Raw genomic sequence first — 25,417 nt, 5'->3', positions numbered from 1 at the left:
CCATAGCAGCTTTGTGACTGAAGGAGGCCATAGAATCAGATCAAAGTTTGAGATTCGCTAAAAATTTGCTCAAAAACAAATATTGTTACAAAGCAATTAGCTAAAGAAACCTGTTAACTTTTAACATAACTTTTTAATGACATATGGAAAAGCACTATTAAACTACTAGAAATTTAGAAAAACTAGATCTAAGGTTGCTGGAAGGGTAGGATAAAAGCGGCAATTTTTTTAGAACCAGTACCTGGTAACTATGTCAATCAACACATTGGACTAGGATAAGTTATGTAGCTTAAAGACATCCAAACAACTTATTATAAATAAAATCACATCAGACTTCATTTAAGTTGCAGCCTGAGAGACTGAAATCCTCTCTAGCCAATGCAGTGGACTGAAACCCAGCTGTAGTGCTTCCTAGATCAGTTGAGATAGAGAGAAGCAAGTCTGGAGCAGCAAACATTAATGAGGCAAGGTTTCCTCTTTCTACCTGCACTGGGGCACTGTGAGTATCAAATTTGGCCTACAAACTGCATGAAATGCTGGATATCTGGCATAAACCACTGTCAAGGGGGCTTGAGTTGAAATCCTGATTTGATTTTGCTGAGCAAAGAAACACCAGAAATACCATTTCCCCATATAGGCAATACAAAGTAATTTGAAAAAAAAAAGAAATTAACACAGACCAGTTACAATAAAAACTTATGAAATTGTAAAATGAATGCCACTTTTATTACAAGGTATACATAAATATCAAAATGAGTTAATCAATTATTTAAAGTTAGCAACTTTTTGTTCAAAACTAATGTACATTGGTAGTCCTGTAGATTATGTAGAATCAAAGTAGCATGATTCATTTAGATATTTAATTTTAAAAGCGAGACAATTTGATTAGAAGTTATTATAATTTTTTAAAATTTCTATGTAGTATGACAGTGCATCTACTGTAGAAAGATACAAAGGGATAAATCAGTTGTTATTCCATAAAAAAAAAGAAAAATGTACATTTAACACATTAGCATATTCTGTTCCAAAAATATAAACTTGATCAAAATATTTTATTGTCAAAGATATTATTGATTGAGTGGTATACCTTAAACCTCTTACAACATATTCATTCATGGTATAAAACACTGCCTGGTCACTAGAAAATGAATAATGTAGTAACACCAAGAACTAAAAAACTTAATAACATTGACACTACCAACAATGTTCAAATTGCAATGATTTTGATGGAATCCTGTGATTAACTTTACTTATGTTATTCAACCACAGAATTCCATCAAAAGCTCTTAATTTTTTTAAGACATCATCTTGTTGAAAAGTAAAATGAGGTGTCAACTCTCTTAATGCCTATGGTCATTGACAAATATAGCTCAAAGAAATCTTTCCTTAATTTCTAACTTAAAGTCAACAGTCAAAGTAAATGAATAGTAGGTACCTGGTAAATTAACAACAACACTAAGTTGTTTTTTTTCTCTACAAGTTCTACAATTTCAGATTCAAAGACAAAGTTTATTGTTTGTCCAATTAACCTTTGACCTTATCTTTCTTGGACACTCTCAGCATAAAGAAAAATAAACCAGTCATGAACAGTATTGTCTTGAGCATCAAAATGTTAAGTGTTATACTAAAAGTTGTGTACACTTAATCTTTTATCACTCAATCGATGGAAGTCTTTCTAGACAAGTAAGCAATGGATTTCAGATATCCCTCACAGCTTCTGTGGTTGAATAATTTCCAGAGAAAAAAGCTGCTTAGAATAGTATCTGTCATGCTTGAAAAGGGCCACAGGGACTGTATAAAAAAAAAGAATAAATAAAAACTAAACAGAATTGACAGGCAATGTGGCCTTAAAAAACAACACTTTCTAACTTTAGAACCTACAAACATTAGAGATAGTAGAAAAAAACAACACTTGATTTATTACCAAAACAGCTGACATATCCAAACACAAGTGAGTAGCCTTCTTTTGTAAGGTACTTGTGTAGTCAAGGAAGATCTCATATTTGTAAACAGGCTAACATTTTAGGCTCCTTAGCTGACTAATCTTTTGGACATTCTGGAAGAAATAAATGCAAGAAGGGCTTAATATAAATATCATCATCTCTTGAAATTCTATTTGCAAAAGCTAAGAGATCTCAAATATGAAAATAATGATCTCATAAAAAGATAATATAGATCACAAATTAGATCATTTAGATCTCAAACAAGATAGATCACAAATTAGATCAGATAGATCTTAAACAAGATAATATAGATCACAGATAGATCTCAAACAATATAAGATAAAATGTGTAAATAAAAAAAACAGCATAGCAGAGGAAAGCAAAAAATTACAAGATAGATATCAAATAGTATGAATCAATTAGCCTATATGCCGGTTAATAAATTTCACCAAATTTCACTGTTGATTCCCAAATGAGTATTTAAAAAATTCTGTTCAAATTTTTCTAACAAAAGAGAAAAAATAATTACAAAACTAAACAAAATAAATGTAAAGGCTTTCTTTTAGTGACTTTAGAATAGAACAAGTTTCCTGTTTCCTTAAATACTCCATCTCCTCAACACTCCATCTCAATACTCCATCTCCTCAACACTCCATCTCAATACTCCATCTCCTCAACACTCCATCTCAATACTCCATCTCAATACTCCATCTCAACACTCCATCTCCTCAACACACCATCTCAACACTTCATCTCTATACTTCATCTCCTCAACACTCCATATCAATACTCCATCTCCTCAACACTCCATCTCAATACTCCATCTCCTCAACACTCCATCTCTATACTCCATCTCCTCAACACTCCATCTCCTCAATGCTCCATCTCCTCAACGCTCCATCTCCTCAACACTCCATCTCCTCAACGCTCTATCTCCTCAACACTCCATCTCTTCAATGCTCCATCTCCTCAATGCTCTATCTCCTCAACACTCCATCTCCTCAACACTTTATTCTGTCGTTATATGTGTCGTTAAGGTATTGCCAGGAATTGGGTACATTTAGTAATCAGCATTGAAGTACACATACATATATTAGAGAAGAAAAAGAGCCTTGACACTGTAGATCGCAAGGTCTGAAAGGGGAACTTTGCCATTATATTCCAGTTATTTCTGCTGGTTAAGTTTGTATTGCTGAACTCACTGACCTACATCAGTTCTATTCACATCAAGTTAACACTGCATGGTATCACAATGTAAGTTAAATAAAAAATTAAATTAACTTTCAGAAACGGTGGTCAACTTGATAGTCCCAGATTCAGACTCAGCTCTTCTTATCCTAAAAACTTTTAAGCCAAACAGTAAAAAATTAATAGAATAAGGATTTTTTGTTCAGGAAAGATAATATCCCAAAATGATGTTAATGTTTTTGTAAAATGTTTTACATTGTTTCGGATGTTCCTTCAGAGTTGAAGATAGTTTACTTCCTAGTCCAAACCTCCCGCAGGACGACGGGGGATGGGAGTGGGCAGGGTTTGAACCCTTGACAAATCTGAACGACAGTTCAGTGCGCAAACCGCACAACCAGGCAGCCATCCATGTATCCATAACTCATGGTTGGAAACATCCTGAAGCCCTAATTAAAAATTGCATTCTATACTGTGATTTGACCTCAAGGCTGCAGTAGTAGCACTGTAACTTCTTCAGTATCCAATGTTAGCAAGTGCCCTATTTAAGAACGAGGCCATTTTTAAAATAGAGATGATAGTTTGTAAAATGTTTTACATGTTTCAAATGTTCCTTCAAAGTTGAAGATAATTAATTTCCTCATCCAAACATCTCAGAGGATGATAGGGAAGGGCAAGGTATGAATTCAGGACCATCAACAACTCCAAACAACAGTCCAGCGTGCATTTTCTGCACATCCAGGCAGCCACCCATAGTCATAGTAAAAAGTATTTTCTAAAAGAGTTTCTATAATAACATTGTCAGATGCAGGTTCCATTTTCCCATTTTCATTCACAAAATTTGTGGCATGTGTGGCTGAGAGGCGGGCCTACACTGCTTGGCTACAGCTTAGCCACTTACCATGGGGGCTCGATTTTTAATCCTGACTCGAGCAGAGTTGTTTTCTGAAAGCCCAAAGACAGCATGTAAACCTCCCATGTGTTCCCTTCCTCCAATAGTCAACAAAAGGAGATTGGGCCATAGCAAAATAAGTATGCTCTAAGCATGAACTATGCACTATATCAAAAGCATTAAAAAAAATAGATTTACATGTTTTTTTCAACTCTTTCACACCTTAACAAATGAATTTGAATAAGTAACTATTCTATTTGAAAGTGAAACAAAACTAAACACTATTAAGTCCAAATACTTTTTACTATGACTAAGTAATAGTAGGTATAGAACTAATCAATATCAGGCCCAAATACTTCTTACTTTGACTATTGATGAAATAAACATGACATCAAACATAATAGCAGCACCCAGGGAGAAGAAGGTGAAGAAACTGTAGTAATACAAAGATAAGTCTTAAGGAGGACTCAAACCTTGGACCTAGCTGTGACCAGATGCAAGTTAGACTTCCTGAATAACACCCCAAAACAAATCTTGTAAGATGCCCCAACATACTAAGAGATAGGTGAAGAATATTACAAACAATATCAAAGTGAGAAATCATCAAGTTAAAACAGAAAATTCAACAAAATCAAAATAATAACAACCAGTTTGATACAAATATAAACCAATCTAAACAATTAAACCCATGTTTTTAAATTCAGACTCTTTCCACTGATTTGGACTCTCCTTCCTTCACTCTTTCTTAGACTGTTCATTGGCAAATGAGATAAACTAAGAGCTTTCACAGCCCCCAGTCTATTGCCATCTTTTTGCAGTATCTCATCTTCTTATCCAAGATTATTACATCCTACGGGTGTCTCAAGGGTCAATCTAGTCATGCAAGTTAATCAATGACTTAAACTCTGCCAATTCACATGTTTTTTCTAGCTGACTCAGGCAACCCATTCCATGCTCTAATAGCACTAGGGAAGAAGGAGTATAAATTTCTTCTAGCATATGGGATGAGGAATGTTCCTTTATCTTTGTGTCTTTCTAAGTATTTTTTTAAGTTTTGTTTTTCTATTTGAAGTTTATAGTTTAATGTTTTTTGTATAATTGCTACTTTACTTTTGAAGTCTTCTGTCCTGAAGGATCTCTAAATTTAATAATTTTACTAGAGGTCTAACTATAATCAAATGTGAATATTTGTTAGTTCGGAATCTCACTGCTCTATCTTGTGTATTCTAGTTTCTTAATAATGTTTTTTTTGAGTTGAGGGTTCCCAAATAGAGGACTCATTATCTATTGTTCAGTTGCATCACTACATCATCTCTACTGTTGGTTCTCTTTACTCCCCTTTGGTCTTATTCACATTTCTTTCTCGGCTCATCAAATACAGAGTACATCTTCCATGAACATTTCCAGCAGAATAAAACTTTTTGGTCTAATAACAAAGTCACTAAGTTTTGAGAATCCTTAAAAGCTGTCTATGACGATTCTCCGAATCCAGTGTTTCCTCTGCCAAGTTGCAATTCTCTAGTTCTTAATAGAAAATCATTTTTCCACAATTGCTTATCCATGTGAAAGTGGAATCACTGGCCTACCAATTTTCCAAATATGTTTCAATTTTTTGTCAAGAGTTGTTTATAATATAAAGTACCCAGTTTATCTTTTCTTTTGAAAAGGATGAAAGAGCTATCTTTGCAAACCTGGTTGTTGACATCAAAACCATGTATTTGGTGAAGTCAATAAAGAGCAATGGTTTTAGCACATCCACAGATATTCCATCTTTAGTTCTTCTTTTTTAGGGTCCCCATTTGTGTTGGATGAAAAACTAAAATGAATGGCTTTTTGGTCCATCCTAACAAGGCCTCATATCTTATAGATTGCTGATGTTGCTTCAAAAAAGAATATAATTATGTTCTATGCATTTCATGTGTCAATCTAGTCATGAATGTTAATTAGTGAATTAAACTCTACTAAGTCACTGGTTTTCCTGGCTGATTCAGGCAGCCAATTCTATATTCAAACTAGGGAAGAAAGAGCACTTGTAGGAATTTGGCCTAGCATATGGAATAAGAATATTGCCTGGATTGTGGTGTGAACAGATGAATGGGTCATTTCTCCATCCAGAATAAGACTTACTCTATTGCCATGATAGATCAATTCAGATTGACTTCTCTGCTTTTTCTTCAACTTTGTCAGTTTTTTAAAGCCATTGCAGTTCCATCAGCAAATATTCCATAATCATTGGCTAAAGTGTCAAACAGTGGGACTGTTATAAAATCTGTCCATGTACACAATATTATTTTTGTTTATCAAGTGGCTAACAGCCTTAGAACAAAGCTAAGAACGACATATCAATTCAGGAATCACATTCTTTGTTTTGCCTGTGTTGAATTTCTATGCTGATATGGCAATGACATTGCCATTATTATTATTTGCTTCATAAGCCATAGTTTTGATTACCACTTTGATAGGTTTGGATTTTTATATATTGCTTTGTAACAAATCAGCCTTGGCAAGGAATCATTCCTTCATCCAAAATTGGCATGTTGAGATAGTTAGAAGTAGTGCTGAAATGTTGAGATAGTTAGAAGTAAAGGGTGACCCAAGGCTCTCCTGACTTCTAATAGATCACCATACAAAATGTCTTGAGGAAGTCAACCTTGTGGCATTCCATGAACATGTCCATGCTAGCCAAGATTTCTACTGCTGATAACAGTGCAAAGGTTCAGAGGAATCTTTTTTTTTTTCATAAATGCACTGAACACTTCTAAAGGAAATAGATAGATGTTATATTTAATCATCAGAGACTTTCACCCCACAACTTTGGATGATTTTCTATTAATGAAGCATACACTCTATACTGTCCTACTGATATGTTCAAACCCTGCCTCCTGCAGGAGGTTTGGACTAGGATGTAATAATCATCAAACCTGAATTAACATGTAAAACAAACTACAAAAAGGTCCTCTCCGATGAATTGATAGGTAAAGAGTATTTGAATGAAATGGGATATATAAATAGTTTTAACTTAATGATTAACATAACATGAAACAAACCTAAATGTCTTCAAATTCATCATAGCAATGAACAAGTTGATCAGGACCAAGACAGCATCAAGAATGTAAACTCCATACTCCATACAAAACGTAGCCAACCACCTCAATGACTTTCAGCAGCACACTGTCTCTTATCTCTGAGTCACCATTAACCTGACTGCTATTTGTTTCTTCTTTAATAGCTGGTGCCTGAGAGTTCCCCATACCAAAGGCAGCCCAGAACTATGTCCCAGTGGTCTCTAAGAGGCTGAAAATAAAGTCTTTGGTCAGCAAATAAAATATTTTTAAGTACATTTGGGAATAAATTAATTCCTGTAAAATCTAGTAAATTTAATATCATCTAGCTAATTTAATATATCATCTTGTAAACTTAAACATCTTAACTAGTGATCAGCTTTCAAAGTATTTAACTTTAAAAACTACCAATAAAAGCCATAATTTATTTATTTTAAGTTTTAAGGTCACTTGCAGAAAAATTTCTTTCTTTTGAGTATGTCTATACAACCTGAAGTTATTTTGCTTTGCAAAAAAAACATCCATAAATTAAATATAAAAAACCTTCACCTTGTAAGTCAAATGACTCTACCCTGCAAAGTTCTCATTCTTGGAAATACTGTATAGGCTTATTTGTCCACATATAAAGGCAATCATGACTGAAATAGATGAAGGTAAACTTGCCAACATCCTATGGAATAATAACTAGATTAAGATACTTTTCACATAAGTTGGCTTAAGTAAACTTGACTTACACTAATGTTGTTATTATAATAACCTGTGTTCAAATCCTTCATATCATCATGATTAAAATATTACGCCTTGGCCAAGAATCCTTAGCCCTTCATGCAATAGGAAGGAAATTGGTGGCTTACTTCTGTTTCTAACCAGGTGCAAGTAAGTTGATTTGTATAATAGCTAAAAGTGTCATGAAATGCTTCACTGAATTGGTTGAATCTAGTGGATTTTTTTCCTAAATAGACCTACTCAATAATGAATAATCTACAGAAGATAATAAACAAAGTGAAAATGAAACACTTTAATTAACTAATTAAACAAGTATAGTTATATCTTTGAATCACCAAGTTTTCAGTTCCAATGAAGAAATTTTTAAAGCCTAACTAATAATATGAGAGGCACAGTGGGGAGTGGTAAAGCACTTGGCTTATGAACACAGGTCCCAGGTTCAAATCCTAGAAGACTGAAATTTTTACTTTCAGGATCTTTAAGGCCCCTCTTAGTCAACCCCTCTAACTATTTTCCATAGTGATTCTCGGTGGACACTATCAAACGCTATGGAAAATAGTTAGAGAATACGGTATCCCAGAAAAATTCGTCCAGATCCTACGACACCTTTACAGTCAGTCTAGTTGCTGCATTAAAACAGAAGAGGGAACAACAGAGTTTTTTACAATCGAGACAGGTGTGAAACAGGGGTGCATCTTATCTCCCTTCCTTTTCCTCCTAGCCATCGACTACATAATGAGGAGAGCAATGAACCAGACTGCCTTTGGTATTCCATGGCATGAACAACTCCGATTGACGGACTTGGACTTTGCTGATGATGTTGCACTACTCGGGGCTACAAATAAATGCATTCAAGAAATGACGGAGAGCCTAGACAGAGAGGCACCCAAAATTGGCCTCTGCATAAACTTGGATAAGACTAAAATTATGCGAGTATGATATAAGGCAAAGGGTATCCCCGTCAGACTTGGCGAGTCAAAGCTTGAAGAGCTGGACAAGTTCACGTACCTTGGCAGCATCATAACAAATGATGGAGATGCTTACCATGATGTAGCATGCAGAATAGGAAAGGCAGGGAGCATTTTCCAAAGGCTGCAGCTTATTTGGACTAGCCAAGCCATTGGACTCGAGACAAAAATACACCTTCTCAACACAATCGTCATTCCAACCGCTACATATGCATGTGAGACCTGGAAGTCATCTGTCAAAATTGAGAAAAGACTAAATGTGGCTCAACAAAGATGGCTGAGACGGATTTTGGGAGTCAGTTACACAGACCGGATCTCAAACAAGGAAATCCTATGCCGAACTGGGAGTCGAACACTTAGTGAGGTTGTGACTGAGCGTCGCATGAGGTTTGCAGGACATGTTCTACGTCAAAATGAATTACGCACACCAAGAGTTGCGATAACATGGAAGCCAAAACGAGGAAAGCGCAAACAGGGACGTCCTTGTATTACCTGGTGACACACCTTCATGGAGGACCTCAGAACAGTGGACACCAGGTGGGAGGAGGCTTCAGACATTGCCAGTGACAGATCATTATGGAGACAGCTTGACGCCCAATGCGCCGAACGGCGCGGGAGGACCTAAGTCTAAGTAAGTAAGTCAACCCAGATCTAATGGGTACCTGACATTAGTTGGGGAAAAGTAATGACGGCTATTGTGCTGGTCACATGACTTTAGCTAACCATAGGCCACAGAAACAGATGACCTTTACATCTTTTGCACTATAGACATTATGGTCTGAAAGGGGAACTTACTTTTTTAATAATATGAGCTAAAATAAACCTTTGCTCTAATATTGTAATTCTTCTTATAATTATTATAATTTCCTAGAGCCTCAAGTTTCAAGAGATTCTAGACAAGTATATGTTCATCCCTGGTGATTCATCACAGCATACATTTGTTCATCCCTGGTGATTCATTACAGCATGCATTTGTTCGTCCCAGGTGATCCATCACAACATGCATTTGTTCATCCCTGGTGTTCATCCAATTATATCATAGAATTATAAAAGACAAATACTAATGAGCAACACATACATCTTCTTAGTGTTCTGGTTGAAGGCAGGTTAAACGTGGTAGAAAGAAACTCGTACACATTAGGACTGTAAAAGTGCAATGTTATTGTGAAGGATATTTTTTCATCTGTATAATTTGCATTTCCTGTAGGCTCCTCAAACAGATGTAAAGATAAATCTGAAAAGCATAAATATATTTTTAAAAATCATATATTAAATGTTAAATTGGAATCCATCTTAGACCAGTTGATCTAAATGTTATCTATAACTATTGCCAAACAAATAAAAAGAGTGCCACATGGACATGAATAATTTATCAATGATTATTATGCAAATTATTATATATTCTTATCACTAAACTATCGAGTAAATTTTACATTTACCATCATAACTGTTTTAGGTGAGGTTGGCTTTTCTATAACTCCTCTCATAAACATTGAACTTTCTTTTTATAATATATCAGAAGTCTCTTTGAATTGTACAATTTCTTCTTTCACCTTAAGACTTTATTTTTCCTTCTTTTTAACTGGCCAGGAAGCTGCATCGTTATGACACTGAAAAATAATAATTGTTAGCAATACAAAATCCTTTCAGGCATAACAGTAAATTCTGGAGTATATATTAAAATTAGATAAGCAAGCTTTCATTCAGATACCATAAGTATATCTCTAATTCTATAGCATTGACAGAAAAAATACAGATAGTGATTTAATTAATAATGAAAATATGACAAAAAATAAAATATCACATATACAATTGGAATTCATTTTGTTGTTTAGTTGAAGTCCAAGATATGAATATCAATATCACTAAATGTATAAAATATACATAAGTACAATAATATATTAAATCTAACAGTGCATTTTGATTTACCATATTGAATGCCTCTTAGGGGTTTGCAAAGACCAGGGAACAGTACCAGGAAAAAGAAGAAGAGGCAGACAGAGAAAGCGATGGGAGGACAACATAAAAGAATGGACGGTACATCCATTGAAAGAGGTTCTAACTAAGGCAAAAGACAGAGAGGAATGGAGAAAGATGATTGACAAATCTTGCATGGTGCCGCAACGGTCTTACAAACTAAGGGATAGATAAAAGTAAGTTAAAGTCAGTCTAGATCAGTTCATGTCAGTTGTTATTTCATTATACTAGTCAAACATTTATTTAGACAATACTGAAAATACTTGCTGTTATTTCTACTTTGCTTCAAATACTATAGTGGGATACATGAGCAGTCATTTTTTTTAAAATAGTTAAATGTAAAACCAATTCAAACTCACATAGAAGTCTAAAATTAACATTTTCTACATTAAGTATCACCTGAAATATTGTAGGAATAGCTGAGGGTTTCAGATTTTTCATTATATCATCAAAGTTTGCATCAATAAAATGTGTGCTGTCCACAAAGTCATACCCATCAGGGGTCCATCCTTTCCCTCTTTTCATTGCTTCAACCATTTATCTCACATGTTGGCTTATTTAAGGAATCTGCAACATAAAGAAATAATAAATAATGAATAACATACCGGTACAAAAAATGGTGACCGATAATTTCATCCCTAATTAAATATTTTTTTGTTATTCATTGTTTAAATGTGCAGTTAAGGCTTTGGCTTTAAGCCCTCATTTCATCTAATATATAAATATGATTATTTTAAATGCTTTTAAATATTTTTTTGACATGTTATAAATGCGTTTATAGTGTTTCCTCTTCCACTTCACATTCTTGATGAGTTGTACATCTGGGTGTGTACTTAGCTAGAGGGCTTCTTGTGGTTGTAAGGGATATACATGACGTAATGATCAAAGGCAAAAGTGTGGTGAAAGTAGTGGAAATCTTTTGAGAGAGGAGAACGATTAGAATAATTATGACCATGCCGCTGATAACTTATCATCAAAGGCCAAGGTGTGGTGGAAGTAGGCTACCGGTAGTGGAAATCATTTAAGAGATGAGAACGATTACAAGACTAGACTAAAGAAAGTAATATCTCTCTGTCTTTGGAAAGTTTAGTTTGAGACTAGCCTCTATTTTATTTGGGGCCACCAAATCACATCGCCTAGGGACTCTACTTATCTAAGACAGGCCCAGCTATGGTGGATTATTATCATCATTGTGTTTTATTTATTCAAGGATAATACTTAAATGTAAGTCGCTATTCTATTCGTACAAGTCATTTATTTTTGTGTTTATCGCTGGATCATTTAAGTATTGAATTGGGTTTGAAAACATTAAACGCAAGGTAAATCAATTCTACCTATCCTTACTTCAGAATAAAACATGGCTGCGGAGAGAACCAAGTAGTTCGAAACCTGTAAGGCCGACGAATTGTTCTGTTTTACGACAATACCTGGGCTCAGATCTGTTAATAAAACTCTCAAAAACAACCTGGTGTTTCCATCAGACAAGGTTGTTTATCTCTGTGTAAACTTCTGCCCTGATCTTTTCCATAAAATTTCAGTTGATTGCATCAATGCCGAAGAACCTTTAAAATAAAAATTAAAAAAAAGATTGTAAAGTCAGATGAATTATTTTTTTTAAATAGTTTTTCTAAAAAAAAAAAATATAAGTTAGTTTTAATAATATCAAAGAAATACAATGTGATTTCTTTTTTTATTTATCTATATCCAGAAATTTAACTTAAGTATTGTATTGTATAATATAGTCTAGAATTAGCCCAGTCCTATGTACAGTAAAAAAAAAAATAGATCCATTGTTGATGTTTGTTTTTTCTACAATAGTGATAACATTTATATCGAAAGTTAGAATAGTTAGATCTAGATATATTTCAATAATAAAAATTATTTTACCTGGGTAGTTGAGTCTTGTTTCCAAAGTGAATGTCAAAGTGGTAACTAGACTAGAACTTGTAGAGAAGAAAATTAGTATTAGTTATTATCTAGTCTAGATCTAGATCAGATCTTGTAGCTAAGTAGTGAAACTGTTGATAATCCAGCTAGATCTAGATCACATGTGTATTGCAAGCTTTGATAGGCTTTAGGCCTACTTGATTGAGAGGCACCAGTTATCATGTGGTAAGGATGTTTTTGTTTAGATCTAGATCTAGTGGATGGGAATATGAATGAATAATCAAATTTGAAATTATCAATAATAATACCGGTGTCGATAGGGCCTCATCTCAGCCTAGCCTGCCGGCTAATAGTCTTATAATGTCTAGATCTAGAATGACGAATCTAGACTAAGGTCTATTCTTTTTAGTTTTCATGCTAGATCTAGATTTAGAAGTTGAATAATAAGTCGACAGGTAGAGCATCTAAAACTATATCATCAATGAAACGTAAACAACCATGTTTTGTTTATGTTCAAACTAATGTCGATAGGGGCGGAAGCCCAATGCCGACCAATCATTTTGTCGGAAATAATAAGATACTAGAATCTATAAATAAATATATTTTACACTCTCGGTGACCACGGGTTTCCGTTCAAAGCCGAAACGCTATTTATATTATTTCGGAGATACGGTTATTTTAGGAAAGTGTAGGAAACGACGGTTTCATTGATGCCAAATATGCCTAGGTCGAATATGACTACTCAAAAGTATTCGATGCGTTACCAAGGGTATTATTTACATGTAGATTCGGAATTAGATGAAATAAACATTATACATGCTCTAGAAAAATGACTAAAAACAATATTTAAAGTTAAAAATTACATATTTCAATGTTCAAAACTTGTAGATAAATGGATAAACTTTCAAATAATGAAATAAAAAAAAGTTCGATTTTTAATTTTAAATATCGATATTTTGCTCCCTAGTGGTGGTCCTCCTCCCCTTAGATAGAGACTCCTCCGAATCCACACATGCTGTTCTGGCATGTTGGGTGTTATGCAAATCCACTACTATTTCATCAACTATTGTACATTAGCCAAAGAACATTACAATTAATAAGATGAACGTACTCAAGACTTTCAACTACTATAAATGATGCAATCATTAACACTTGGGATGCCTGTCTTGTCTACTTATCCGTCGTTATTTAAATATCTCTAATTCTAATCAACCATGTTCTAAGCTATCGCCACATCGTTCTTCCTTGTTCGCCTATTCTCCTGCGTTATTCGTCTGTCTGACTACGTCACTGTCACTCCTTTAACCGTCGCTAAAAACAATACACAATATAATCTACCAAAGCTAACATACTCTCTAACTCAACTAGGACACAACAATGCCACGTAATTTAGGAGACAATATTACTTTCCAAAAACATATCATTGAAAACTTTCATTCTACAGGGGGCAGGCTTATAGCTGGTTAGCCTATGCAATAATTAATTAGTGTAAATATCTTTTAACTAGTATTACACACCGACCTGTGACTGTCTAGTTATGCCGGAACATTCTCTCCTTTTAAACTTCTAATAAACTGGACGCATTTCAACCATCCACCTATTTTTGGCAGTCAATACCAGTATCTGTTACACCAGTGATGCCCAACCTAATTCGACCTGCGGGCCATTTTATTTCCGACACTCGCGTCGCGGGCCACAAAAAAAAAGTAAAAAAAGAAATGAAATTGACCTGAAACTATTTGATTAGAAACCAGTGTATCTAGTACTTACATTCATCTATAGCACATTTGAAGTTTATCCCTTTTTTTTAACAAGAATGCCGGAATATTTGTTTCATAATGCCGACTTTATGGTGTTAGTTTAAATAGCTAAACTTTTTGTATAAAACAAATATGTAAGCGTATTATCATGTTCCGATAAAAAAAAAAAAAGGGAAGTTCACCTTTTCTGGTAGATTTTACATACAGAGTCCCATTTCATAAAAGAACAATTGACATGATAGCAACCAATCAGATAAAAAGTGAGGGCCATAGTGTAGGTCAAGATACATTTCTGCACTTTATGTCGACTTTTCGGCGGGCCGGATGGAACCAGGTCGCGGGCCGAATCTGGCCCGCGGGCCGTATTTTGGGCATCACTGTGTTACACTGAACCGGAACGGATCGCTATCATTCTCTTTCCTTTCTTCTCTCTCTCTCTGGAACCCACTTTTATTTTCACCCCCAGCATTGATCACTGACCTAGACTTGACTTGCAATGGAACAACTCGATTGTAGTAACCTAAGCTAAGACCAAAACGTTATTGCAAGTGAAAACAAAAAGTCCGATATCGAGTAGGCAATTCTCTTTGTCAGATGTGAACAACACATACCACCGCGGGATCATAGTGACCTTAAGTTACACAATTTCAACACGACGACATAACTTGTGCATAGCTTGTTAAAGTAAGAGCCACACAGAATTAAAATGGAATTAAATCTAATGATGATTTGATGTGATAAATGCATGTAAATTATTAATTAATGACAGATTTCATGGACACACTCAAAGTTAAAATGTTACAATCTCATTTCAAGTGCAAGAGATAAAAAGGTCTATTTCTGATGGCCAATCTTCTTTTTTCAGCTTAGGAGCCATATAAATCTTTATGATGACTGAACTTACTGGAGCAGGTCCTCGCCAGTGATGGCTCCTCATGTCGGCTAAGTTCTACATTTTGTCGCTGATGCATAGGCTGTATTCTGTGAGAACGAATTTTGTGTATGTGTGTGTGTGCACGCAATTTGGTGACCCCTCTTGGTTGCTGTGTGTTTGATGACGTCCTTCTTTTTCCCGTCTTTGGGGCTTGGTGTTGAACTTCGTTGTTTAACTGCTCGCCTCGGCTCGTCGCTGTGTAAATAATTCATTCCGTTTGCAAGAACTGCTAGGTGCTGGTTCAGAGAGCCAGAGTGGAAATATCGCTCAGCTAGCAATGTTGAGGCTTGACCAACAGGCGACGTAATACGGGTCCATGTTAATTAAGTGATAGTATTACTGAGATACGCACGACTCGCACTTGTACTATAAATGATATGAATGTGTGTTGCAATCTCTTGTCACATTATTTACAGATCATTCTTCACTTTGAACAGTCATCGTATTAAATGTTCAGAGGAATCTTTCTGCCCCCTCATTCATTCATAACTAATTCAACATTATCCTTTTGTCTTCCTCATGGAACATATGGCCTCAGTAAAATTACGCCCTCTCCAAGGTCTCTTGTTTAGCTGTTAGCAGCAAAGCAGTTTGGTCGGGGGGTCATTGTGAGTCAAAATATTTACACGGAATCCTGACATATACCGCGAACAAATACCAAGAGCGGAGTTGCTATGCTATATTCGTAAATTTTAAAGCGATACCCCCCCCCCCTTTTTTTTTTTTCAAACTCGCCTTGTCATTGTTTTAACTGCATTCTTACTTCAAGCCACATTTTCCCCACAACTGCCAGCAAACACTTTAACCCATTCGCCGGAAAATGGCTCTTATCGTGAATTGCTCGGTAGCACATAATATCGCCGCTCGTATTTTCTTGTTGCTATAAAAATTCCCCAAATCTCCCATTTATGAACCTAGAAATCTTTTCCTTGCGGCCTGAACCAAGAAAAACCTAGACACCAGTCTTTTTTTTTTTAAGTTTTGTTTCATATTGTCGTTAAATGTTTTGCACCTTAGAGACACACTTTCTTTGCAAATCTAAAACGTCGGGTCAACACACACATGCTAAGAGCAGGGTTCCACTTGAGTGGCTAAGAAGACTGCCCACAAAGGCGATGAAAGTTAACTGTCACATTTGATGTCAAGGACACAAGGCTGGAGCGAAAATTTCCGAAACTTAAAATAGTTGACAACTGATTGTTTAACTTATTGGAAACGTAATTACCACAGTCTACGGAATCAAAACCACGAAGATTGACACGCCCGAATGTTCAAAAAGAAATGTAGATTGTACAGCGTTGACTATTTTAAACTAGGATTCATTCCTTCTTTATCAAACAAGAGGTTGCCTAAGTGGCTTCTTATGACGATATGAAACCAATTACGTTGGAGGATCATTTGAGATGATGTCACCCTGATAAAAAGATAAAGGTTTGAAAAAAAAAAGGTTCTCAAAGAAAAAGTTCAAAATAGACTCACAACATCTCTCTTCAACATGAGACTGAGAGAGAAGATGATGGTTTGTGAGCGTCTTACACGATTTGTTTACTTATAGCCTAATAGCGAAAACATTAAAGATAAAACACTGATTTTACCTACTGTTAAAGTAGTTTTAAAAACTTGTTTTAACACAAACCTAAATTTGATAGTATTAAATGAATTTATTTAAGCAACAATACAGTTTAAGGGCACATTAGTGGTGTGAGTTATAACATTAAAAGCCTATAATGTAATTCTTTGCAAACGAGATAAACAGTTTGGGATTAGCGGCCTCGCAGGCTCTGGCAGGATGTAGCGCTGTGTGCAGCTAACTGCCAAAAGGTCACCGGCTTGACGAAACATTTCCCATGTTTGGGTAGGCCTATATCTGCAAGGCAAGTTTGAATTCAGTTTTCCTTCTGCTAGGTGGGTTGCAAGCCCAGACTAATGAGACCCTCCCGCCCAACGCTTACTGATTTAGACGACAGTTTCTCACCTTCGCCCCTTCTCCAGATTGTGAAAATAGTTCCGCGAACCCAATATTTGAGCCAGGCTTGAAATATGAAATACACGAGAAACTGCTTCTTACGAAAACTTTTACTGTGACACTTTAAGACCAATTAATTAATCAATTAATTAATATTTAATGTTTGAATGACTACTTTATAGTACAACAAATTCCTTTATGAAACATAATATCCGTAGCAACGGATGATGAACCTGCGACAAACAACACACGTTTCCAACATGCTTGGTGGTTCCAGTAATACATATCAATTGTTATTTTGGTTTATTTTAATTTGAATTTTATCAATATAAAAGATATACTAACTAGCGTTAAATTACGTATTTACCCTTCGACTTACAACTGTTAGAAATTACTTATAAAAAATGTTGTTGGTGAATTGCAAAATTGCAGTATAAGTTAAGCAGGGGGTCTACCGAAAACCAGAAAACATGGCAAGGGGTCTACGAGACAAAAAAAGTTTGGGAACCACTGATCTAGGTTAAGCCGGATTGAACGGCTCCTTCGACACGGAGGTCATGGATTGAACACGCTAAGCCAGTGGTCTTGTCAGTTCTGCAACTCTTACAAGCCTTACGGTGTTAGAAGACCCCGACCACTTCCGGGGCGCTGCACAGCAGGCAACCTAATTATACTAGTCTTAGTCTTAGAATGGCCAAACAGTATATTTCTAAAGCTGCTGATATATCAAACTTTCGTACGATAACGCACCGAGACATATGACACATTGCGGCTGTTGCCTTTGTACGGTAGAAATCCAATATTCAGATGCATATTTACGTCATTTTGCCCTAGGCTGTATGGCCTCTCTTACGTCATCGTGTCTCAGCTCACTGTCACTATTTCCATTACACTCTTGCTCTTCTTCAAATGTCAGCTTACGCTTCAAATATGTATCCATAATCTAACGGTTAGATGGGCGTGCGAAAAACAATGTAACAAACACGAAATACTACTGTCAATGTTAAACGTAATAATTAATCATAAAATGTGAGCGATTAATAACAAGGCTGATATCTGTGTGTTGTGGAGTCTACTTCTCTGAATGGCGATGTAAAGCAGAGATGCTGATAGAACGATTGATTCGTTTGTAAAATAATCTAATACTCATGCGCAAAATATAATTCTACCACAGGACTGTTATTAATCATTATTGTTTTGCCACGCTGCGTCAACAATTGTCATAGAATAATTCGTAATAGACATATTAAACAGTAGCGAGGGACCAGTTGATTATTATTCAAAATATCTGGTCGGATTAAACTAGCTCAGGGGTGGGCAAATTACAATCCGCGGGCCACAAGCGGCCCGAGGAGTCTTTTAAGCGGCCCGCGGACACCTAAAGAAATCAGGTGGGCCACCTATAAATGTAAATATATTTAAAAATAAAATATCTATATGCATTTTAGAAAGTTCTGATTCTTATAAATTATGAGGAAGAGGCTAATGAAACATTGTCTCTACATGTCATTCTAGAAAGTTCAAATTAAACGAAGATTATTCTTATTGGCAATATTTCAAAATATAATTTTACTACATTTTTTGCGCACATCTCCAGCAATGGTTGCTATTTATCTTACTTATTTTCTGCTACTTTTTTTCATTTTGATTCCAATCAACGCATCGCTACACTGTTCAAGATAATAAAGTCTGTGATTTATGAAGGACTTCGTAGCGGGGCCAACTCGAGATCATGCGACACCTCCACCAAACCAATGTTAATTAGTATGTGATTGGACATGTCATCTACTGGTCTTAGAACGCTGTTGTTGGTCTCTTTATTAATTCATCCGAATATATTCACTATACATACATTAATATCAATCACTGTAACAAATAAAGGCCTTAAGTTTCTCTTTGTATGGTAATTTACTTAAAAAGAATGGGCAGTCTTCCCAACCAAGTTTATTTTTAATAAAAGAGTTTAGCTAACCGTGAGCTCCATGAGATTCAGATACACACTCGAAATCCCAGGAACCTTGGATTGTTGTCCCGCTTCCTCCTTTCCCCCCCCCACACACACAAATAAAAAGAAGGGGCACGTATGGATAAATAGGCCTATTACAACAGAGAGGCTAGGTTCACTACCCGTTGTTCGCATAAATGCTACCAAAACAGACATTTTCACCGGCATGCAACATTGAGGCCATGGGAAGCTGGAGTTACCTCGATGTCATCGAACCAGTTGTCTGCGCCCCTTTTGTCGTGGCGGCTTAAGAAATTTCTTTATAATTACTTCCCCTTATTTCTGACCCATTGCACTCTTGCCAATGTTGACATTATTTGGACACGTCGTGCGTTAATGGACACACGTGACGTGACACCCAGAAAGCCAAGCGCTTAACCACTCAGCCGTCGCGCCCCCTCTTTGCTTATTATTCAATTTTCTTTAAGCTCAATTTTTTTCTTTTTTTTTCCTGTATTTAAAATAAAATTTTAAAAAGCACTTACACATCAAATAGTTGAAAGATCTTAACTGACTTTCAGCTGTGTTTGATAAATAGAGAACTGTACTTAACGAGCAGACCTGCCTACCAAAAAAAGTCCAAATGCGTAACACGTACGGTCAAAATGCGTATTTTGGCACCAGAATGCGTAACACTTACGTGATCCTCTATTTTGTCATATATATATATATATAATATTAGATGTCATGATTAGATCTACAATCTAAATCTAGATCAATAGAGATGATATCTAGACTAGATCTGGATCTATGTCTATATAATGAATATAATCTACTCTAGATCTGGGCTCAAAAGTGTTACCGATGCCGTGGGTCCGCTACAAACGTAGATCTAGGATTCTAGGTCTACTCCAAACTTTCGTAGGCCTACCTTCATACTTGATCTATTCTATACTAAGACTAAGAATCTAGTCTAGATCTAGACTAGATGGTAGTAGATGTTATCGATCTAGATCTAGTCAATCTAAATTCTAAATCATACTATAACTAGTTTGTAGGGTAATGTACTAATATTAATGTAGAGAATCATAACGTAATGACTAGCTAGACTCGAGCTAGATCTATTCCTGTATAACAAGTTATCTAGATTCTAGATCTAGATTCTAGATCTAGACTAGATATCTACAATGTCACTCAATGTGTTTTTAATCGATAGCTCTTCGATTTTTTTTTCTATACAAATGAATACGAGAATCAGGAATGCACCAACATAATTAATTTCTACTCATGAACTTACACAAAAACAAAAGTCACGTTGGTGAATCAGCTAACTGACGGTACCAACCTGGTACCAACCCGCCACTCCCTCACTCTCGCGTTCTTCATTTCTAGACATCTAATTGCTATTAAGTACCAATCAACGTATAGATCTGGGCACATTGTGTTCACCCCACCTTTTCTGTTTCGCCCCTCTCCCCACAGGTGGGCTTAGCGTGACCTCCGTGACCGCTTGTAAGCTAGTCTAGAGAGGAGAACAAAAATGCATACGAAATGCGTAACGCGACGGGTTAAATGCGTATTTGCGTACTGGCGGTCATTTTTGGGAGATTTTGCGTAACGAATACGCATTTTGCGTAACGGTAGGCAGGTCTGAACGAGCTTCAGCACTTTGATGACAACAAGAAACATTCTATGATATTGTTCTGCCTATTGTCTAGCACAATATTGTAAGAGCAATCAATGTTGTGTCAAAAATGTTGGATAGCGAGCAGCGAGAAATACATACATCAGATAGTCAACTCAAGAGGCTCTTGACTGAAGTAAATTATTAAAAAATGACTTTCAAAGTGTAAAAAAAAAAGAGGCTGCTGAAGTAGCTGGGCTGTTAATAATTTTTTTTTTGCTTTACACAATTGCAGAAGGTTAAAAGACAATTTGATGAGCCTGCCACTAATTACAAGAAGAAAAAATTCCAAGATTCGTATCAACATCAACGTATCCAAACGAACTATTGATGTCATTGTTTCTGAAATACGCGACAGATTTCATGGGCATCAAAAATGTCAAAACGTTTTCGTCGTTAAAAGCCTAGTTTCATTTCGATTGAACAAAAGTTATTTAAAAATTTGTATGACAAAGAGCAGGTTGGCTTCACTTGGTGAGAAACAGACAAATGCACTAGTTACTGACATTTCTTCTAAGAAGGCCAGAAAAATGTTATTAGATTAATGTTAGATTTAATTACTGTTAAAATAATGAACGTCGAATCAGATACTAGTTTGTAGCAATGCTTAATAGTTTTACACCTAGAAGTGTTTAAGGAATGTAAATGTGTATACTGGGAAATAGAACTCATAAAACATTTCTTTATTCATTTGAAACATTTCATTTTTTAAGTCGTTTAATTCTGTTAAGAAATTGTACAAACATGACTTTAAAGACACTATTACTGGAATCCTAATTGAAACAAACGTAATTGATATAATTAGCCCTACTTATTTTAAAGTACATAGAAGTCAAACTCATAAAGCGCTGGTTGTGAATGTGTATGTGTTTCATGAGTGAATGCTGTTCGAATTTTTCATCCATTTTGTTTTTGTAAAGTAGTTACGCTGAGGTTGTCAATTGTAGTCAAACTGAATTTACATTTACATTTGATTGGATCAATAAAATTATCTTACCTTATCTTAAAAAAGGGGCTACACTGCTACTGCATTAAAATGTCTTTTGGTAAATGCACCAATACATTCAATTTTTTTGTCACACACTACATTCGTCTTATTGGGGGAGGCGGTGATAACCAAGATATTCTTATACCTGGGCCCACTCGTAGGCTACCTTGCAACGCTACTAAACCTCTTTGTGGTCTTCCTCTATTAGGCTATATATCTACCCCCGCTCTTTTATGTACACATTTAACCGAATACTCTAACTAAAGTTAACATCTCAAATAGCACTTGAATAGATTAGATCCTCTAGACTCTAGACCAAGCATGTCAAACTCGTTAAGGTGTATGGGCCGCATAAAAACTTACTATGACCTGAGGGGCCACAGCCAAAAACAAAACAGCAAAACAGCCTACTAGTTTTATGTAAATTAGAAACAATACAATGGAATACAATAATTAATGGCATACCTGTCCCTTAGACAGCTAAATGTGTAGTACTATTTGGTAATTAAAAATATGATTACGCATTATTTTCTATGTTCTGATGCTTGACATCTTTTATAGGATACAAGCTTATTAATGTCATGTTGAATTATTTTTTTTTTACTGATAATTTCATCACTGATGACAAATATTGATGAGATAATCTCAAACGGTGAGGTGCTTTTGTAGCTTTCATTATGGCAAAGAACTGCTCACAGAGATAAGTGCTTGCAAACAGCAAGAATTCTGGCTGCAAATTTCCGCAATTCAACATACCATTCAGGGTAAATAACTGTAAAAGTTTGGCACAGCCAATTCTATATACTTCGATTTCAACAAAGAATCTGCTATTCTATCAGCTCTAGTTGCACATTACCAGCAGCAATTTCAGAATCAAATGAAAATGGAGATACAAACAACGAAAATTCTTGCTCGTACGGAACGAAGTCACGAAAACGGTCATTGAAAGCATCTACTAACGATTCCAGGTGTAAGACATATTTACCAAATGTTGTAGCCGTATTTAATCTGTTTAGTTCCTGACACGTTGAGAAGTGAACAAGATTTCCTCTTCATATTTGGTTTATCCACAGTCGTAATTTTGCTAGTAAGCACTTCACATGATTACACGCAGTTGTGACCCATTAGTCAGTTTGAAAATCTTCAACAGGTTCACCTTTCATGTTCAGAAACTATACAATTTCCTCACGCAGTGCAAAAAAGATCTCTTCAATACTTTATGACATGAGAGCCAGTGGACTTCTGTGTAGTAGAGAACACAATCCAATTCGTGTCCCATGCCATCCAGAAACATTGAAAATCGGCGATGATTTAAACTACGGGCATGAATAAAATTAAGAGTGACTGAAACCGGTCTTATGACATGTTGGAACTTTAATTTCTTTGCGCTGAATGTTTTTTGGTGAATGACGCACTGCAAATGAGGACATTTAAACTTAGCACCAGTCTCTCTTTTTTTTTTTTTGCAAGTAACTTTGCATCGAAACCATTTCATTTCATGTTTGGTGCCCCATTCGTTGTTAGACTAGCTAGCAAGTAAATTGTACTGTCATATCAATCCCTGTTATTTCTCAAAACATCCGCGCTTGTTGTGGTGTTATGCATAGAACAGAGCTAAAGTAGCACCTCATGTATCTCAAAATTCCTGTCTTATCTTATATAATACAGACGTTACTTCAAAAAAGAAGATGATTGCGTCTTACGCTGTCACAGGCCTTATGAATATAACCAACTGTGCTACACCCGTTACATCAGTTGACTCATGGAGAGCCAATAAAAATAATTCAAAATCTTTAATTGTTCACGCAATCTGACTGACATGTCATTTATTCTATCTGCCACAGTGTTCCTAGTTAACGCTATTTCTGTGAATGCTTTCACCTTTTCTGGACAAATTACTTCGGCTTTAACAACACTCCTTCATACAATCACATTCACTAAATGTTGTACTATGGCTTGCAATTAAATTTGACAAATTGTAGCTTAAATTGCTTTCACTGCAACTCACTCTCGTTGTTCAGTTTAACAAATACTATTTTTCAATTCAAGTAGCTTGTCATCTCTTATTTTCCAGCGTAACAGTTTAACATTATTTCGATAATTTTTAGGTGGCTAAGCGGGCCGCACGCAAAGTGGTATGCGGCCTCCGAACGCCGAGTTTGACATGCCTGCTCTAGACAGAAGAGGCGACTCTGTGAGTAATAAACGTTATCGGATAAAGAATAGATTTTTGTTGGTTTTATTGGTTCCGGGTTCAAGCGGCACGGAGGTCACGGTTCAAGCCCAGCCTGTCTCCATTCCCAACCATCCTGCGTTACACTGCGTAAGGATGGAAACGATGTTTAGGCAGCCAGTGCTGAGTAATAATCTAGATCTATTGTCATTTCGCTACATTCAAATGGGGTCAAATAAACGATTACAATGAATAAAACCGAATTGATATTGCTTTTTGAATGGCTGCCTGGTCGTGCGGTTTGCGCGCTGGACTGTCGTTCGGATTTATCGATGGTCGAGGGTTCAAATCCGCTCCCAATCTCCGTCGTCCTGAGGGAGGTTTGGACTAGGAAGTAAACTATCTTCAACTTTGAAGGAACATCCGAAACATGTAAAACATTTTACAAACAAACATTTTATTTAGAAAACAAAATATCAAGTGAAATAAAGAAATGGGAAAGGGAATGTGTACGAAGGACCAACATTTTGTTGGTGGTGGGGGTGAGCAGCAGATAAGTAGGCCTAAATAAGTGCTACTAAAATTAACAGGCCCAAAATATGAGAGCGTGTATGTGTCGGAGGCCCATTATATATGAAACTGATCTTTCCAAATCAAGTCAAAAGTTTAATGAGTGGGAGAAATTACAATGCGCAGGTAAAAAAAAATTGTTCCATTGAGCAAAACAGAGAGAGAGAGAGGGTCATGCACTTTCAATCTAAGAGAGGCTGACGGGCTTTAAAAAAAGTGTTAGATTGTTCGTTAAAATGAGGTACGTTTATTATAATTTTAAAAAACACAGAAAAGAAGGGGTATTCTGATCATGATAACATGGAATGGGAACATATCAACGTAGTCAGTGTACACTGACATTCACTGCCATACTCATATTACTAATACTAGTAATACTAAACTAATGGTACATCTCTTAGAATCTTAGATCTATTCATCTATCATTTATTATGTTACTAAATTAAAGTACTATCAGTATCATCATCAGATTATCATGTATCATTTTGTCGGGTAATCTATTTTCTTCTTTTTAAAAAAAGTGCCTTACCTTTGCGTATTAAATAATCCAAACTGTTCCAAAAAATCCATGTTATTAAGGTAGGCATATAAAGTATAATGGCTAGAATCGGCTAGATCTAGATCTATATCAACAAAAATCCAATATTTTTGAAGTATCCAAAATACGAAGCACGCTAATTTTTTTTTTTTTTTTTAGAAGCACGCTAATTTATAGGCCTACACACACAAAATTAATTGATTGAAACAGCAAAATGAG

At 35.7% G+C, this 25,417-nt stretch overlaps 1 long non-coding RNA gene across 7 annotated transcripts; it reads right to left on the bottom strand.

Moving 5' to 3' along the window:
- Positions 1-704: 704 nt before the first annotated feature.
- LOC129922796 (uncharacterized) lies at positions 705-25,337 on the bottom strand. 7 transcript variants are annotated; one of them, XR_008774679.1, is made up of 10 exons: positions 25,190-25,337; positions 12,641-12,696; positions 12,098-12,315; positions 11,153-11,320; positions 10,216-10,386; positions 9,855-10,010; positions 7,632-7,720; positions 7,068-7,314; positions 1,925-2,056; positions 705-1,791 (listed from the first exon to the last, which is right to left on the bottom strand). It is a non-coding gene; the product is annotated as an uncharacterized LOC129922796 (long non-coding RNA). The 7 variants fall into 7 exon arrangements; XR_008774681.1 differs by lacking the exon at positions 25,190-25,337 and adding an exon at positions 14,162-14,294; XR_008774680.1 differs by lacking the exon at positions 25,190-25,337 and adding an exon at positions 12,949-13,567.
- Positions 25,338-25,417: the final 80 nt, after the last annotated feature.

This window comes from Biomphalaria glabrata, chromosome 14, assembly GCF_947242115.1.
Source record: "Biomphalaria glabrata chromosome 14, xgBioGlab47.1, whole genome shotgun sequence".
NCBI lineage: Eukaryota > Metazoa > Mollusca > Gastropoda > Planorbidae > Biomphalaria > Biomphalaria glabrata.
The sequence above is the reverse complement of the archived record's forward strand: the minus strand, read 5'-3'. Positions and strand labels throughout refer to the sequence as shown.